We start from the raw sequence: 10,258 nt of genomic DNA, 5'->3' as shown, positions 1-10,258 counted from the left end.
AATTACTGAACACGTGTGTGACAGCCTTTACCAATTCCTAATTTTATTTGTTTTGACATGTGCCGTCAACTACTTTGCGAATTTAACTAAAAGTTATATACAGGGTGGTTCCTACGTCGAATTTAACGGAAAACAAAAAAAAAAACACGGTGTATTGTGAATAATATGAACGCTTAACTGCGATGGCAGGTAAAAATAACGAAAGACTTTATAGTCAAACTACCTCCCTCATATGTGAAGTATTGTAAGATGAAACTTATATTGACCGGGATGTAGTCCGTCACCGTGATCACTTTTTAGATTTTTATCTCTCCCGATATTTCGACGCAGTTACATGCATCATGATCACGGAAAACTGAAGAGGTCGGGTGGATATCAAAGTTCTTCTCCTTCGAATCCTTTCTTCCTCCTTCTGGTCAATATGTCTACAGAAAATAACCTTGAATCATTCAAAAATCGTATATTTTAAGATGTATCTCGAGTTCGAGAATCTTGAGCAGAAACCCTACTCGTCGTAACACATTTGTAAATGTTTAGTATCGTGTGTGGCAAAGAGGATCGAGTATCATAGAGAGTTAATGTCAAAGTAAAATGTGTAATCATAGTGCATAGACTGCCATCGCTCGACATAAGCTTAAAACTTTTGAACCTCAGTTTTGACAATTTGGCCATATTGTTAGCCTGATATGTGTGAAAATGACAAATATTAAAGTTAACGCCATCTAGCCGAGCGTTCCCCAAAGGTGTAACGCCATCTAGGCCTCCGCACCTTTTTCTCTATGGATTTAAGGTACGTTTTTTTTCTTAGATTTTATCCGTATATACGGAGTTACATATGTCTTTGGTGTGTGGTTAAATTATGTTTGTACCTAAAAAGTGTTTGGTATATTAATATTAAGCAAAAATTTATCTACATAAAGTGGACTACTAAACTATGTACTTTTAGGATACTTAAAAAAGTGAACAAATTATTTGTAAATGTTCAGGTAGTTGGGCCATTTTTTTTTTTCAAAGTTGTCCACCCCACTTTTTATTTGGATTTGGATTTTTTTGTATGGTTTCCACTCATAATCGCGAGCTCTTTTAATTTTAATAGGAGAAAAAAGTGTCCCAAGGTTTTTGTCCCATTCCGTTACCATTTTTTCATACATTTTGTATAGCGGTAACGGAATGGAAGGTTCGAAAAAATTGAAATATTGGAATATGAAAAAAAAATGAAAAAATGACCCAGTTACAAAATTTGTCGGATAACCAACCAAATAAAGGATCAAGTAGCTCTCTGTCACTTAGCGACCTGTCTTTGACATTCTTATTTCGTAGTCATACGTATGTTTTCATTTCATCATTTACCCTCAACTGATATAAGGAGTCATTTGAGGGTAGGTTTTGTTTATATTTATTTAAATACCGTCCTGAAGATACAGACTATAGTGTAAGATTTCGACACAAACAGCTGTTAATTTAGTTATGTTCTTGAATCTTAAAAAATGACACGTGTAGGTATTTCGTTAGCAGACAGACTTATTATTATTTATTATTTGTATATTAATTCGTTAGCAGACAGACTTGTGTATCAAAAATAAAACCATGGCCGTTTGCAGGTACAGCTCATAGAGCCTAAGGGCCGGTTGCATCAAACCGTCTGTCATCGGTAAAGCGTTCGTTAAATTTTATTGTATAGGAAGTTCCATGGGCGTCTGCTGCGTGACGATGATGTGTCTGTCAAATGCGGTTGATGCAACTGGCCCTTAGTATGCTTAAATATTATTATTTTAAGTGATTTTAACCAACAATATTTGTAGAAGATGTTACCGGAATTTGTGAACAGGGGACTTAATCGCGTAAACCCGACGTATCGGACATGACATTACGTCCGTGGTCACGGGTAGACTGAATATAAAACGTAAGTTTTACGCGATTAAGTCCCGTTTTAATTTAATAATATGAGTGAAGATCGTGTTAGTTTAAATTAATATATTTGTGAACAGTGTTCAGTAAGTATGTTAATGTAGGTATGCATACGGCATGTATGTTTTAGTATTGATGACTCGGTTGACATGTCTATATTTTCGATATTCATTCATTCCTTAAATATATATTGATTTGGAAGCAAGTATTTTTAATTATCCCTTTATTCCCGAAGCGTATTCCCATATTTCACATGATATACCTAAACCTTCCTCAAGAATCATTCATAAGTGAAAACCGCATGAAAATCCATTTAGGAATTTTGGAGTTTATCGCGACGTACACACATACACACAAACAAATAGGTACACAGATTTCTTAAGAAGCCCTCAGAAGTCTGGAAGAAAGCGGGTGGTGAAATTCTTAACCTGTCACCGCATTGGTTTAATAACAATTAACCCTTAAATGCATAGAGATGTATGTATATGTATCATGTATTTTGACTATTAATAGTTGATAGCATGTCAAAATACAAATTTGAATAGGTAAATCTTTGAGAAGTTCATGCATTTATGTGTCCAACTATACAAGATTATTATGGCTCGAACATTACGAGTCGAGTATCAGAACTTAATAGATAATAAAGAGTGTACCTAAATGACAAGCTTCGCCGTGGTTCACCAAATAGCTGACATTCACATTAAAGTAATAGCGCCCTTGGGACATAACATAAGCCGAAAAATAAAACAAGGTTACCGACATGGTATTAAAAAATCATAGACAGATAAGTGTTATACAGCCTGTTCATATTTTAACCCTGAATGCATGGTATCATATTGGCTTCACTTAGAAAATAACTTGAGAAGAATTGATATCCACGTCAATTATTAACTTTGATGCAGTATGGTAAAGTCTCATACTTATTGACGACATTGACCTCAATCTGATGCCCATGTTATTTCAATAGTAGCGTTTTTGATACCATATGCATCTAAGGGTTAATGTTGACGACCGGTCTGGCCTAGTAAATAGTGACCCTGCTTGCTAAGCCGATGGACCTAGGTTCGAATCCCGGCATGGGCATTATTTGTGTGATGAGCACAGATATTTGTTCCTGGGTGATGGGTGTTTTCTATGTACGTAAGTATTTGTATAATACATAATATATGCATGCTTGACTGAGTACCCAATCAATCAATCAATTAATTAATTATTTATTCGTGATAACTACAAAAAATACACAAGTAAAAAAATTTAAACATCAAATAAAAGAAAAACAAATTAAAACATAAAGTTACCCACAACACAACACAAGCCTTCTTGAGCTTACCCTGGGGTGGGGATCAGTCAGTAAAAATGTCCTATATTTATTTAGGTATAACTTTATTTTCAGGTTTTGTCACTCATCGTCTCGTGTCGTGGATGCCACGAACTATAGACATTAAATCTGAGAGCATATAAGAAAATCCAAACTTGAACAGAATAGAATGGTTGGAGATAATGGTAAGGATTGAAAGACATCCTGTATAGTCGTCAAACGAGTAGTTTACCCTATAAAAATAAATGCCGTAATGTTGTAGATACTTAGGTGTAGTAACTATGTACACTTATAGCCCCTACCAGTTCAAGGCAGCCTACTGTAGCACAACATGAACATAGTCTGATACTTATGTTCTTCGCTGGTACTTTTCACTGTAGTGTAATACTAAATATCTGGGCGACCGAGCTTCGCTCGGTTCTATTTTAATATATCACGTCTTTAGAAAAAAAAAACTCTTATAAATACAGAAACAAAAAAAAAGACAAAAAACAAAAACTTAATTTCTGGCCGGGATTCGAAACCCTGACACCTATGATCTATCTGCGTACATTAGACCGACCTCGTACGACTGATCTAAGCGGAATCGATGCGCGCGCGGCGAAATTAACGACCATATTTTACGTTTACTAACGCGAAAGAAAAACTCATGAAAACTCGAAAATTCGCGTTTTCCGGGGTCTAAGGCTACGCTAGATCAATTTTTCACCCCCGAAAACCCCCACATAACAAATTTCAGCGAAATCGTTAGAGCGGTTTCCGAGATCGTCGGTATATATAAATAAATAAATAAATATACAAGAATTGCTCGTTTAAAAGTATAAGATATGCCTGAGTGGACGCTTGGTGCGGAGCGGCGGAGCGTTTGGCGGGGCGTGCAGCGAGGCTTTCGAGCGTGCGTCCACCCTATGCAGCCTCGACGCAGTACACTTGTATGAGCTTCAATTGTTTGACATGCACGCTGCACACCCAATATGCCCGTGCACTCAGGCCTTACACCATAAGTATGACCACTGAACTAGATACCTCTGTGAGTGTAGGCAATTTTAATAGTGTAAAATAAGTAGACACCTGTTGGTACTTGGTAAAGAATGTGTCAAGTTCTTATGATTTTATAGATACTTATTTCCCATTTTTTCAAAATTACCTCTTTGCGAACTATCACATTGAGAGTAGGTACCTATATATCCGAAGACATTACATTACATTACAAGCCTATATTTGTGTCCCACTGCTGGGCAAAGGCCTCCCCCTTAGATTTCCACTCGTCCCGGTTCTGGGCGATCTCCGGCCAGTTGTTGAGATACACGTCCAGGTCATCCCGCCATCTCCGCCTGGGCCTGCCAGATCCTCGTCCGTTTTGCGGCATCCATACTATGGCTACTTTAGCCCACCTCTGTGGATGCATACGGCAAACATGGCCTGCCCAGTCCCATTTCAGCTTGGCGGTCTTGACTCCAACATCAATAATGCGTGTTTTTGAGCGCAGCGTAGAGTTTCGGATATCCGAAGACATCTAATAAAAACTCAAATCGATAGCGTAAGTAGTTCCCGAGATACTTATTAATGTGACAGACAGACAAACGGACAGAGTTGACCATAGGGTTCCTTTTGTACCTTATTGTTTAGGTACGGATTAGAGTTTTGAATGATTCACGGTTATTTTCATTAGACTTATATTGACCGGGATATAGACCGTCCCAAGTAACAATTTCTGGTCCTATAGTGGTCGAGAGCACCAAATTAAATCACATTAAATGGTCCTATAAATAGTCTATATTGGTACTGTAGAGCCGATTTGGCGCAATTATGCAGCCATTTAGTGATATAATAGGGCTATAGCAGTATCATCCGTGACGTTTATGGTCTATAATGGTGATGTGATGATGACTATTGTGCTAATTTGTTGACATAGAGGACACAGTAACGCTATTATAGTATCAATTTATGCTATAGTAGCATTTGAGATTCCGTTATACAGGTTTTTTGTTCTGTAATAGCAGTTGCCGTCCCTTTTAATGCGAATGAATGAAATTTCTAAAATAATTTAATGTGTGTAATATTTAACAAAAACTGTTCTAAACGAGGAACTTTATGAAAAGTGGCGTGTGAACTTGTGAAGTTTAGTGTCAATCAAAATAATTTGGATTTCGTATAATTCCATCATTACTGCAAAAAGGTATGCGATGGAAATTTTACCGTTAAAAGAATATTAGTTTAATGGAGTATTTTAACTGCGCCCTCGATTTATACCTGTTTTGAATAAAATAAATAAATATAATTTAATACAATAAAATTATTGGCACCATAGTTTCTACTATGGATCCAAGAAGTAAAACATACGCTTTTATAGTTCGACTATGTCACTTATCATACGCATTCACTGCCATAAGCCCGCCATTGTGGATTCAATTAGGGTTGCATGAGATTTTAACTATGATCCAGTTTAACTTATAAGTTCTTTATATAGAAAACAATACTTGTTTTCAATGTTTTACTATAGAAAGATCTTCTAAACAGTTTTTTTTATTATAAAACATATAGTAAACTCAGCTATAACGCTATTGTGTTTTAAAAGAGATACCGAAACCATTATTCCACAGTTCTGTAATATAAAAGAGTCATTGTGACGTATACGGCGATGAGATATAAAAGGCATTAGAAAACGACTATTAACGCTTTTCAAAGCTATATAAACGTATCCTGAAAACTTCATTATACAGAAAAATAGCTCTATAATGGTATTCATATCACTACTACAGTGTTAAATACTGTAGCAGTGTTTTCCAAAGCCACTATATCCCAAAATAGTGGTATAGTTAGGTTTTAATTTCTGTTAAAATACGACTACTAAAAATACTATAAGCGGCTTGTTGGGAACCTTAATAGCGCAAATTGATAGCATAACAGTGATTCCTAACACTATTATACAATAATATTGTTCTTTAGTAGGTTATTTGATCCTGTTATAGACCAGGCCTATAGCGGCTCTATAAAATGGTGATATAAACGTTTACATCACTTCCTAATAACACCTTTTAGCTGTATAACACAACAACTATAGCGGCTTGTCGGGAACCTTAATAGCGCAAATTGATTGCATAACAGTGATTTCTAACACCATTATATAATAATATTGTTCTATAGTAGTCATATTTGATCCTGTTATACACCAGGCCTATAGCGGCTCTATAAAATGGTGATATAAACGTTTACATCACTTCCTAATAACACCTTTTAGCTGTATAACGCAACAACTATAGCGGCTTGTCGGGAACCTTAATAGCGCAAATTGATTGCATAACAGTGATTTCTAACACCATTATATAATAATATTGTTATATAGTAGTCATATTTGATCCTGTTATAGATCAGGCCTATAGCGACTCTATAAAATGGTGATATAAACGTTTACATCACTTCCTAATAACACCTTTTAGCTGTATAACGCAACGACTATAGCGGCTTGTCGGGAACCTTAATAGCGCAAATTGATTGCATAACAGTGATTTCTAACACCATTATATAATAATATTGTTCTATAGTAGTCATATTTGATCCTGTTATAGACCAGGCCTATAGCGGCTCTATAAAATGGTGATATAAACGTTTACATCACTTCCTAATAACACCTTTTAGCTGTATAACGCAACAACTATAGCGGCTTGTCGGGAACCTTAATAGCGCAAATTGATTGCATAGCAGTGATTCCTAACACTATTATACAATAATATAGATCTATAGTAGTCATATTTGATCCTGTTATAGACCAGGCCTATAGCGGCTCTATAAAATGGTGATATAAACGTTTACATCACTTCCTAATAACACCTTTTAGTGGTATAAGCTTATAGAGCTAAAAGGTGTTACTGGAGGCTTTTATACGACAGGCGGTCACGCCGAAAACCTTTATACGACATCTATAGTACCTTTTGGCGTCGAAAACCAAAATTATAGCACTAAAATGTTACTTGGGGTGATTATACCTTTTTGATTTTTGTCGAGCTCCCGATATCCATCTGTGGGCCTAGCACAAATGATTGCCGTGAGAGTATGTCGACGCGAGATAGATATCGAAGAAGTATCGGGAGCTCGAGAAAAATCAAAAAGGTAATCACGGTCTATACACCCTGTTTTTATTGAATTCCGTTAACTTTAAGGGATGGTTCTTTAGATCAAATACAATTAATTTCTCTAAGAAACTAGCGTCTTAACTCTTACGGTTATCGAGTTGTTAAAAAAATAAACATAATTACTGAACGCGTGTGTTTTTACTGAACCTTTGCCACTTCCCAATGTTAAGTATTTGTTTTGACATGTGCCGTCAATCACTTGACACTAACTTGAATATTATAAGGGTCTCTTGCACTAATTAATTCATTTATTATGTATGAAACGATGAAAAATGTTTTTTGCGAATTTAACTAAAAGTGTTATACAGGGTGGTTAGGGGTGGTTCCTGTGACGAACCTAACGACATGTCGAATTTAACGAAAAACAAAAAAAACACGGTGTATAGGTAAGTCTTTTTGTTACGGAACCCTAAAAAGTGTTCAGTGTGACTCAAGGGTATTCGCAGAATATTCAATTCTGAGAAGTTCATAATAGCTAACTCAGTAAACACTTATCGGGTTTCACATAAGTTCAGCGACAGGCCTTGTCGGGAACTCTGACTTGCAAACTTTGAAATTGATCTCAAGGGACGCTGACGGTCGGGCTTACGTCCAAATACAAATAAATATTAGGGTATTTATATGGTAATCGGTGGGGGACTAGAACTTGTATGATTTGAACTTTAGTAGGTTTATGTTCTTAAATTAAAGGAAGAAAAAATCACACCCCCGGCAGGACTCTAACTTGTGATCTGCATTGCCGGTGCACCCACTGTGACCAACTGAGCCGACCGTTTTGACCGGCAATGCAGAAGGTCACAGGTTTGAGTCCTGCCGGGTGTGTGGATTCTTTCCGATATTTCTTTAAGATGCTACAGGAGCGAAAATGCTAAAATGGAAAGGAGCCCCCCTTTCAATTTGGGAATTCTAGTTTAGTTAGTGTTATTATCGAATCGTGTAGATTTATCGAAAAAAAATTGTCCATTAAGAACAACTCAGTTATTATAAAAGATATTGCGAAAAAATCTTTAAAATCTAGGTTCCGCTCTCGACTGTTTCCTCCTTTAAAACTTACGCATCGTAACGAAATTTGAGAATCTGAATAAGAACGAAATAATCTGTGTCGGACCGTTTAGTTTTTTTGGCTGATTGTCACCAATTCTGAATACCACACCTTTTTTACGCCATAAGCAATAACACGTACCGTTTTTGGAAATTTTTGATGGGCTCTAGCGTCTTTAAAAATAAGAATATCAAAAAAATCAAAACGGTCCGACACAGATAAAAATTATAATAATCTGTGTTGAAAAAAACATTGCTCTATCTTCAAGAACCAGGGAGGAAATAGTCGAGAGCGTTTGTACATGCTGAAGAATTGACCCCTCCTGTACCGTCTTAATTTGAAAATATGTAGTATGGTTCGCAGACACTTATTTCCTTTCCCTTCAATAGCTAAGATTGGTAACCTTGTGTAGTTTGGTTTTGTCTATTCCTTTAGGGGCGTCAGTTTAACTAGGTGCATGGCGAATTTACAATGAATTCATTCATAATTTCTCCATGCTATTTTGCAGCCCACTGTATGTTGGTAGTTGGTAGGGTAGGTAAGTAATGTCACATTTGAAAACTCATACGATATTCTATCTTCATAAAAGTCTACAACAATTACTTATGCGTGTTAATAGTGGTGGAGCATGGCACCTATTGTAGTGGTGGTAGGAGCCCGAATCGATAAAGTTCATCAATTCATTGAGTCCTATTTGACTTGAGAAAATAGCATAAGTTGACATGACTGTTTTGCAAAACTATAAATGGCTGCTCAATTCTATAAGTCATGATTTATTATTGTATTACGTATATGTTGAAAAACCAAATATCGTGAGTGTTGTAACCAGCGCCGGCCCGTGCACTCGATCAGGGTAGAGCGAGTTTGAGTTTCGGCGCCCTTGATGGGAAGAAGTTTTACGACATAGATAAAAAAGTCGCGAGCGTAGCGAGCGCGAAATTTTTTTCATAGTAATGCCGTAATTTGAAGATTAACGAAATTGTACCTACAGAATTTATGGATTTCATCATACAGAGTACGAAAGGGACAAGGGTTGAAATTTCGCAGTCGCACCCTAGTATGGTTGTGGGGCTGAACGTGGATATCATGTACATAACAAACAAAATGGAGTACTATAGTGGCCAAGTCAGGAAAGCAGACTTGAAATGAAAACGCGAGCACGGAATTTTTCCTAAGTAACTAAAAGAAAACTGATATAAATAGTGAGCGCGAGCGAAGCGAGCGCTATTTTTTTTCCTATTGACGCAATTTATTAAGACTAAACCCGCTAGCGGGGAAGCAGCGAGCTTCCAAGCTTTGATCAACTGCAGAGCTGCGGTCTTTGGCATATTTTGACTTCACAGCGCCTATGTTCCCGACTTTTGAGCCTTATATTTCGCCATCATTAGTTATTATAATTAAGACATTAACTCGATCATCACCGTCGGGATGCCCATTTCGGTATTTTGCCACTAAGTGCCCTTCGGGATATTAGTCCTTTGAAGTTCGCTCATCATCTCCTCTGACTCACAAAATTGCGCCTCTCTGAGACGTTTTGCGCCTTTGCCTTTATGAGGAACTCCGGTTTGGACAATCGGATAGACTCATATTTTTGCATTTGGATAACGTAACTTTGTCGTTGTGCCGCACAATGTGGTTCGTCAAGGGCTAGAATCCTCCTTTTACGGCGCCCTAGCAACAGCGCCCTTATGAATGTTGGTATATGTTGGCAATGTGGTGCAACTTTCCACAATCTGAATTATAAATCTAGATTTTCAATAGCTGGATTAATTCCCGACTCCTCTCGCCGGTTTGTGATATGTGCGCGCCCACGCAATGTATAATTTTTTTGTATGGATTTTTCCACATTGTCGATTT

This window comes from Leguminivora glycinivorella, chromosome 14 (assembly GCF_023078275.1).
Source record: "Leguminivora glycinivorella isolate SPB_JAAS2020 chromosome 14, LegGlyc_1.1, whole genome shotgun sequence".
Lineage (NCBI taxonomy): Eukaryota > Metazoa > Arthropoda > Insecta > Lepidoptera > Tortricidae > Leguminivora > Leguminivora glycinivorella.
This window is presented reverse-complemented; position numbering follows the sequence as displayed.